Here is a 5,968-nt window from a genome sequence, read left to right as displayed (position 1 = left end):
AAAAAAAAAAAAATCCTGACATGGAAATTCCTTTCCACTCATAAAAGAGGCATGCATTTATGGAGCACGCAGAGTTTTATTTTTAATTTATATTCCTTTGATAAATAGCTATCTACGGTGACAAATACGCTATCCGCTTCTGCACAGCCTCAGAGATCAAATCCTTATTATATGAGGCGAAGCTATAGATCATATTACACTGATTGATTTATTCTAAACCAGAGGCATTAAAAAAGATTCATAGGATGTGAGGAGCGTAACATTTTTTTAAAAGAGCCTTTGATGTTTACAAACAAAAAAGTGCTTTATTTCATCGCTGAGAGGTGATTTTTCAAAAAGTTGAGATACTAGGACATGTTTAAAAGGCCAGTGTGACAGTGTCGTCGATTTAAAAAGAATTTGTTACGTTTCTGTAAAAGTAACAGGAAGAAGAAATTTGACCATAGTGCAAACAAGAGGCCCCCCACCCCCTGCTGAGGGTACCCCACAGGAAAACAAACACGAGTGACCCAGCTGAGAAGAATACAAATCGTACGGTAAAGTGACAATGATACGGGTTGAGTCTCACGAGAAATTTCAAGACCTCCAAATGATTTTACTAAAATATAGATTTAAAAAAAAAGAAAACAAAACAAAACAAACCAAAGATCTTGGCAAGTTCACAAGAAAATATATTATTTTCAAGGGTCTGGAATTTCAAAAATAAATTTATAGCACGATCAGTCTCAGCAGTAAAATCTGCCCTTTCAATGTTTACGGTCCCTCGGGGGCGGTCTAGTCACGTAATTGTGCAACCGTCACCAGTGTCTAATTCTGGAACGTTTTCACCGGCACAGAAAGACTCCGTAGATCCACAGCTATCACTGTCCGCCCCGCCCCCCACCCCGGGTTTGGGCATCCGCGAACCCCCTTCTGTCTTCATGGTTCTGCCTAGTGGACGTTACACACGGACGGGACCATACACCACGTGGCCTTTTGTGACTGGCCCCTTTCACCCAGACTGAAGCCCGTGTCAGCATCTCCTCACTTTTTATGGCTGAATAAGGTGCCGTTTATAGATAGTCCACATTTTCTTTGCTCACCTGTCGGCCGATGAATGTTTGCGTTATTTCTACTTTGTGGCTCTTTGGTACAAGTTGATACTCGGACGCATGCTTCTAATTCTCTTTCAAAGTTTCTTCTCTCCCAGTTCTGGAGCCAGAGTCTGGAAGCCAGGGGCTGGCGGGGCTGTGCCCCTCCGAGGCTCCAGGGGAGGGTCCAGGAAAGGGTCGTTCCTATGTCTTCCAGCTCCTGGTGGCTCTCAGTAGTCCTGGTTTTCCTTGGCTTGTGGCCACATCACTCCCGTCGCTGCCTCCGTGTCCACGGCCTTTTTCTCTGTGTCTCTCTGTGTCTTTCCTCTTCTTATAAGGACACTGGTCATTGGATTTGGGGGCCCGCCTAAAGGTAGGACGATCTCATCTCAAGATCCTTCACTGAAGACATCTGCGCAGACTGTTTCTAGACAGCGTGGCTGTGAACTTGGGCGAGGACATGATTTAACCCCACGGGGTGGCATCACCCGGGCTTCCTGGCTGGCTGGTTCTGAGTGGGGTTCGGTCAAGGAGGAAGCAGCTAGAAATCAGAAAGCCGGAGGAGAGAGAGAGTGGGGTATCTCCCCCTCCATCCAGCTTAGCGGTGGCTGCGACCCCGCCCCCCGCAGTCCCTGCTCACAGAGCTCTCACCTCCAGGGCTCTGAGCACCACTAGCCTCTGCCTCTGTCCCCTCCTCTTGCCCCTTCGGGCCTCGGGTGGTGACACCCCTGCTGCTGCTTGCTCCTCGGTGCCCCTTCCCTCGTGCTGTGTCCCCTAACACTGCCCGCCTTTGTAGGGAGTCCTTTGTTAAAATATCACGTTTCCAGTGAACCATCTGAAAGAAATTCCTTTTCCTGCTGGGACCCTGATTGATATGGATTATCACTGACTTATTTTTCTCAGTACAAGCGATACAGACTATCCTGACTGGAGTGAGCGACTTTTTTTTTTTTCATTTTATCTACAAAATAGCAACACAGGAATGTGCTGGGCTCAGCTCAGCACTCTGTGACACTTCTAACTTAAAATTAGCTCTGAAAACAAAAACGAGAGCGTAAAGGACAGATGCTCAGTCCCGTCTGCTGCCACCTCCACCCGTTCCCGCGGTGCCCTCATCCTGCAGCGTCACCTCCCACCCGTAACTATCTTCCCTGCCCCTCCCTGGGGTGTGACCACCGAGCACCACTTCTGTCCCCTCGGATGGTCCCCTCTGAGAGACCAACCCCCACACACGTCCCATGTGCCGCTGCTTTCTGCCTCGCTCACTGGGACTGGAAAAGGGGCAGCGTCCTGCGACCCCAGTTGTGAGATGCACCCGCCAGAGCTAGGAACACACCCGCCTGGAAGAGACCGTTGTTTACGAAGGGGGAGGGGCTTCTACGTACGGTTCTCCCGTGGAAGCTGGGCAAGGGGACAGCCTGGGCTGCACCGACATTTGTGTGAATACCCGTTTTTTGTACGTTTTCCCATTGCGCACATCGGCTATACTTTATTCGTTAATCAGAAACCTTTATATATTTACATTTTGAAACCTCGATTGAAAATACTTTCTCACGTCATTTGCATTTTAAGTTTGCTTTTTAAATTTTGTAAACTTTGCTTAAAAAGTTAAAATCTTTATGTGGTCACACGTGCCAATTTTTCCGTAATACCTTTTAAGGGGTCCACCTTTCTCACCCTTGGAAAAGTACCCTTTACTGTGGAAATATATATCTACTTATACGAAATCGTGTTCTCGTATTTCCTTGGTTTCATTTAAATATTTAAACCACCTAAAATGTATTCAGAGAAAGTTATGAATTAGAAATTTATAGTTAATTTTGTTCTAAATGGTTATCTAATTGTCTCAGAGCAAGTTGTGACATAATCCAGGCTTTACCTCTGATTCAAAATGTTTCTTGGTCTCGTCCTTGACTTCATTCCACTGATCTGTCTGCTCAGGTCCTTGCCAGTTCCCCTCTATCTTAATTTATGTGTAAATATACATATGGTGGCCTACGTGCTTCCTGGTTATTATTTTGCAAAACACATTGACTTTCGTATTAGTCTGAGGATGATCAGGAGATAGAAACTACACAGTGATTTAAACAAGAAGAGTTTTGCATGGAGCATCACTTAATTACGATAAAAGATTAGCTATAAAACCTAGGGCCCCCTGGGACCTGGAGGGGGAGGACACAGAAGGCCACGTGGGAGGATTCAGACCTCGCTGGAGCAGGGGCAGCTTTCCAGGGGGCAGAGGGGTTGTCTGGTTTCCCGGGCCGGAGGGTCCCCAGTCCCCGGGCTGGCAGGAAGACCCCCGTGGAGGCGCAGGGGTGGCCAGGTACGGGGGGCTTGCAGACAGGAGGGTGTCAGTGCCGACAGGAACCTGGGGCTCACAGTGTCCACGCCAAGGCCTGCAGGAGGTGAACGCCCGACTGGGCCAGGGCCCGAGGCTGCTGGGGACCGTGTGTGCTGGGAGCGTGGCTGAATGTCGGCCGCTACCCACACACCCGGGTGCGGGGGTCGCCCCCTCTCTGTGGGGATTGGAGTCATTTTTATCTAGTCTCGAAATTCATACCATGGGACTGAATTAACTACCTTTCTTATTTCAGATGCCTTTGCGATACCCGATATTCTTGTCCACAAATATATAATTTCTCTCTGTTTATTTTTATAGCCATCAGCAAAATTTTAAGGTTTCTTCCCATATACTGTTCTTTTATTCTAGTCTCTTTCTTTTTGCTATTTCTCTCTCTTCTTTCTGTTTCTTGTCTTCTTGCATCACCTGACGTAGTCCAGCGTAAAGAGTGATATTTTTCGAATCTTTGGTTCTGACCCTGACGTCAACGCTCTACCTTTCACGTGAGGGCCGGGGGTGACGTTTTAAGGTGAATATCCATTATCGTATTACCTGAAGGTTGTATCTTTCTACTTCTTGTTTTCATTGCGTTTTATCAAATGTTTCTCTAGCATTTATCAGCGGCTTTCATTTCGTGTGGTGCATCAAGTTTCCACGTGAGGAGCCATCCTCGCTTTATCAACGTAAGCCCTGACTGGCCACGGTGTGACATCTTTCGGCGTAGTACTGAATCCGATTCTCTAGCGTTTTGTTTAAGATGTAGAGATCGTTACTAGCAAAGGGGGAATAACGTCTATTTACTTTCTTGAAATGGTTAGGCTCGGGAGTCGGGCTCGGGCGGGTTTGTAGGACGGGGGGGAGGCATGCCATCTTTCCCTGTGTGTAAGCGAGCGAGGTTTCGAGTTTGGGGAATTTGAGCCCCACAGTCTTCCTCATCGGTCCTTCCCCTCCGTCCCTCTGCCACCCTTGCTTCTGGCCTTTGTCACTGCAGGTTCCTAAGCAGCGTCCCCGCCTCTAGTCTCTGCTCCTAGAAAATTCGTGGTAGGGGTCACGATTCAGAACCTGGCCCCGGACCCCACTCTCTCAGATGCTGCCCTACGCCAGGGTCCCCGGCTTCCAACTGCCTGAGCACAAAGCCGGGCCCTACCGCTTGGTGTGTGGCCAAAGGCGGGTTACATAACCTGTCTGTGCCTCTTTCCTGATCTGTGAGGGAGACTGGAACGACCCCCTTGTGTCGGTTTCTGGGGGGGCCGCCATAACAAAGCGGCACCCGCAATGTTCGCTGGACGGAAATCGGGAGTGGGCAGCATCGCAACGAGACGGTGCTGTGCGTCGACTCTCGTTGTTGACACTGAGCCTCCACGTTCTATATCTTTGTCTTGCATGTTCCTGGGACTTCATTTCTGTTCCAGTTTGCTAAAGCAGACTTCTGCTGCACCGCGGGGGTGGACCTCCCCCCCCGTCCTCCCTGCTGCCCGTGCGGGGACTGCTCTCGGGGCCTTCGCCCTTCACCTCTCCGGAGACCCCTGGGTCATGCCGAGACGAGGTCAAGACCAGCAGAGCTGTGCTCACCCCGGGCGCACACCCCGCGTCACGCACTTCACGTATAAAGGGTCGCTTTGCGTGTCTGGTGTTTCCAAGCAGCAAACCGAGGCTTAGAGCGTCGAGCAACGCACTCGAGGGCTCAGAGCTGGGGAGCGGCAAAGATGGAAGCCGCCTTCAGAGCTCCCGGAGCCCCCGAACCCACGTTCTTCCCATGTGGCCCATGAACTTGGGGGCGGGGGTGTGATCTGGGCCGGAGGTGGGAGGCGAGGCCTGATTACCGCATCCAGCTCCCACCCCAGGCTCGGTCGGAGAGACTCCTGGTCTCGTCACGGTGACCTCATAGGTGCCTCCTTTGAAAAGCGGGGCACAGTCGCACGTGTTAAGAAGCATGGGGAGTGGAACCCAGCCACGGCCATGGCCAGGGAGCCGGAACGCGGTGGCCGGGAGAAGCAGCCTTGCAAATCTCATCCTCCGATGCCACTTTGAAAGCAATAGTGACAAAACCCAGCTCTAAGATCCAGCCTCCCAGGTGTCCAGGGCAGCAAGACGATATTTCCTCCACCCCGAGCCAGTCTGCCGATTAATGGTGAGCGTTTCCAAAGTTATTCTGTAGCTTAAGAAAACAGACTTCAGCAATTACTGTTTGCTTTTGCACGTAACCAAATTCACTGTACATCACCGCTTTAGAGGGAGATTTGAGGTTCAGATCAGCCCTTTAATCTGGCCTGTGGCTTTGGGTCCTTCCTGCTTCTTTGCAGGCAGGGCCCCAGGCCAGCAGCTGCCTGCAGCGGGGGGAAGAGAGAGAGAGAGAGACAGACAGACAGACAGACAGACAGAAAAGGAAGTGAGCTGGCTGGGAACAAAGCCCTACAACATCAAAAAGGTTAAGCCGCGGCCCTTAAAATCCCAGCACCTGAGGAATGTGGAACTTGGTGACACAGCTCGCTCCGCGTGCTCCTCTGAGAATGATGCAGGACAGAAGTGGCATTTCGCCACCTCTCCTCAAGCACCG

Source organism: Pteropus medius, unplaced genomic scaffold (assembly GCF_902729225.1).
Source record: "Pteropus medius unplaced genomic scaffold, Ma_sr-lr_union100, whole genome shotgun sequence".
NCBI classification, from domain to species: domain Eukaryota; kingdom Metazoa; phylum Chordata; class Mammalia; order Chiroptera; family Pteropodidae; genus Pteropus; species Pteropus medius.
The sequence above is the reverse complement of the archived record's forward strand: the minus strand, read 5'-3'. Positions refer to the sequence as shown.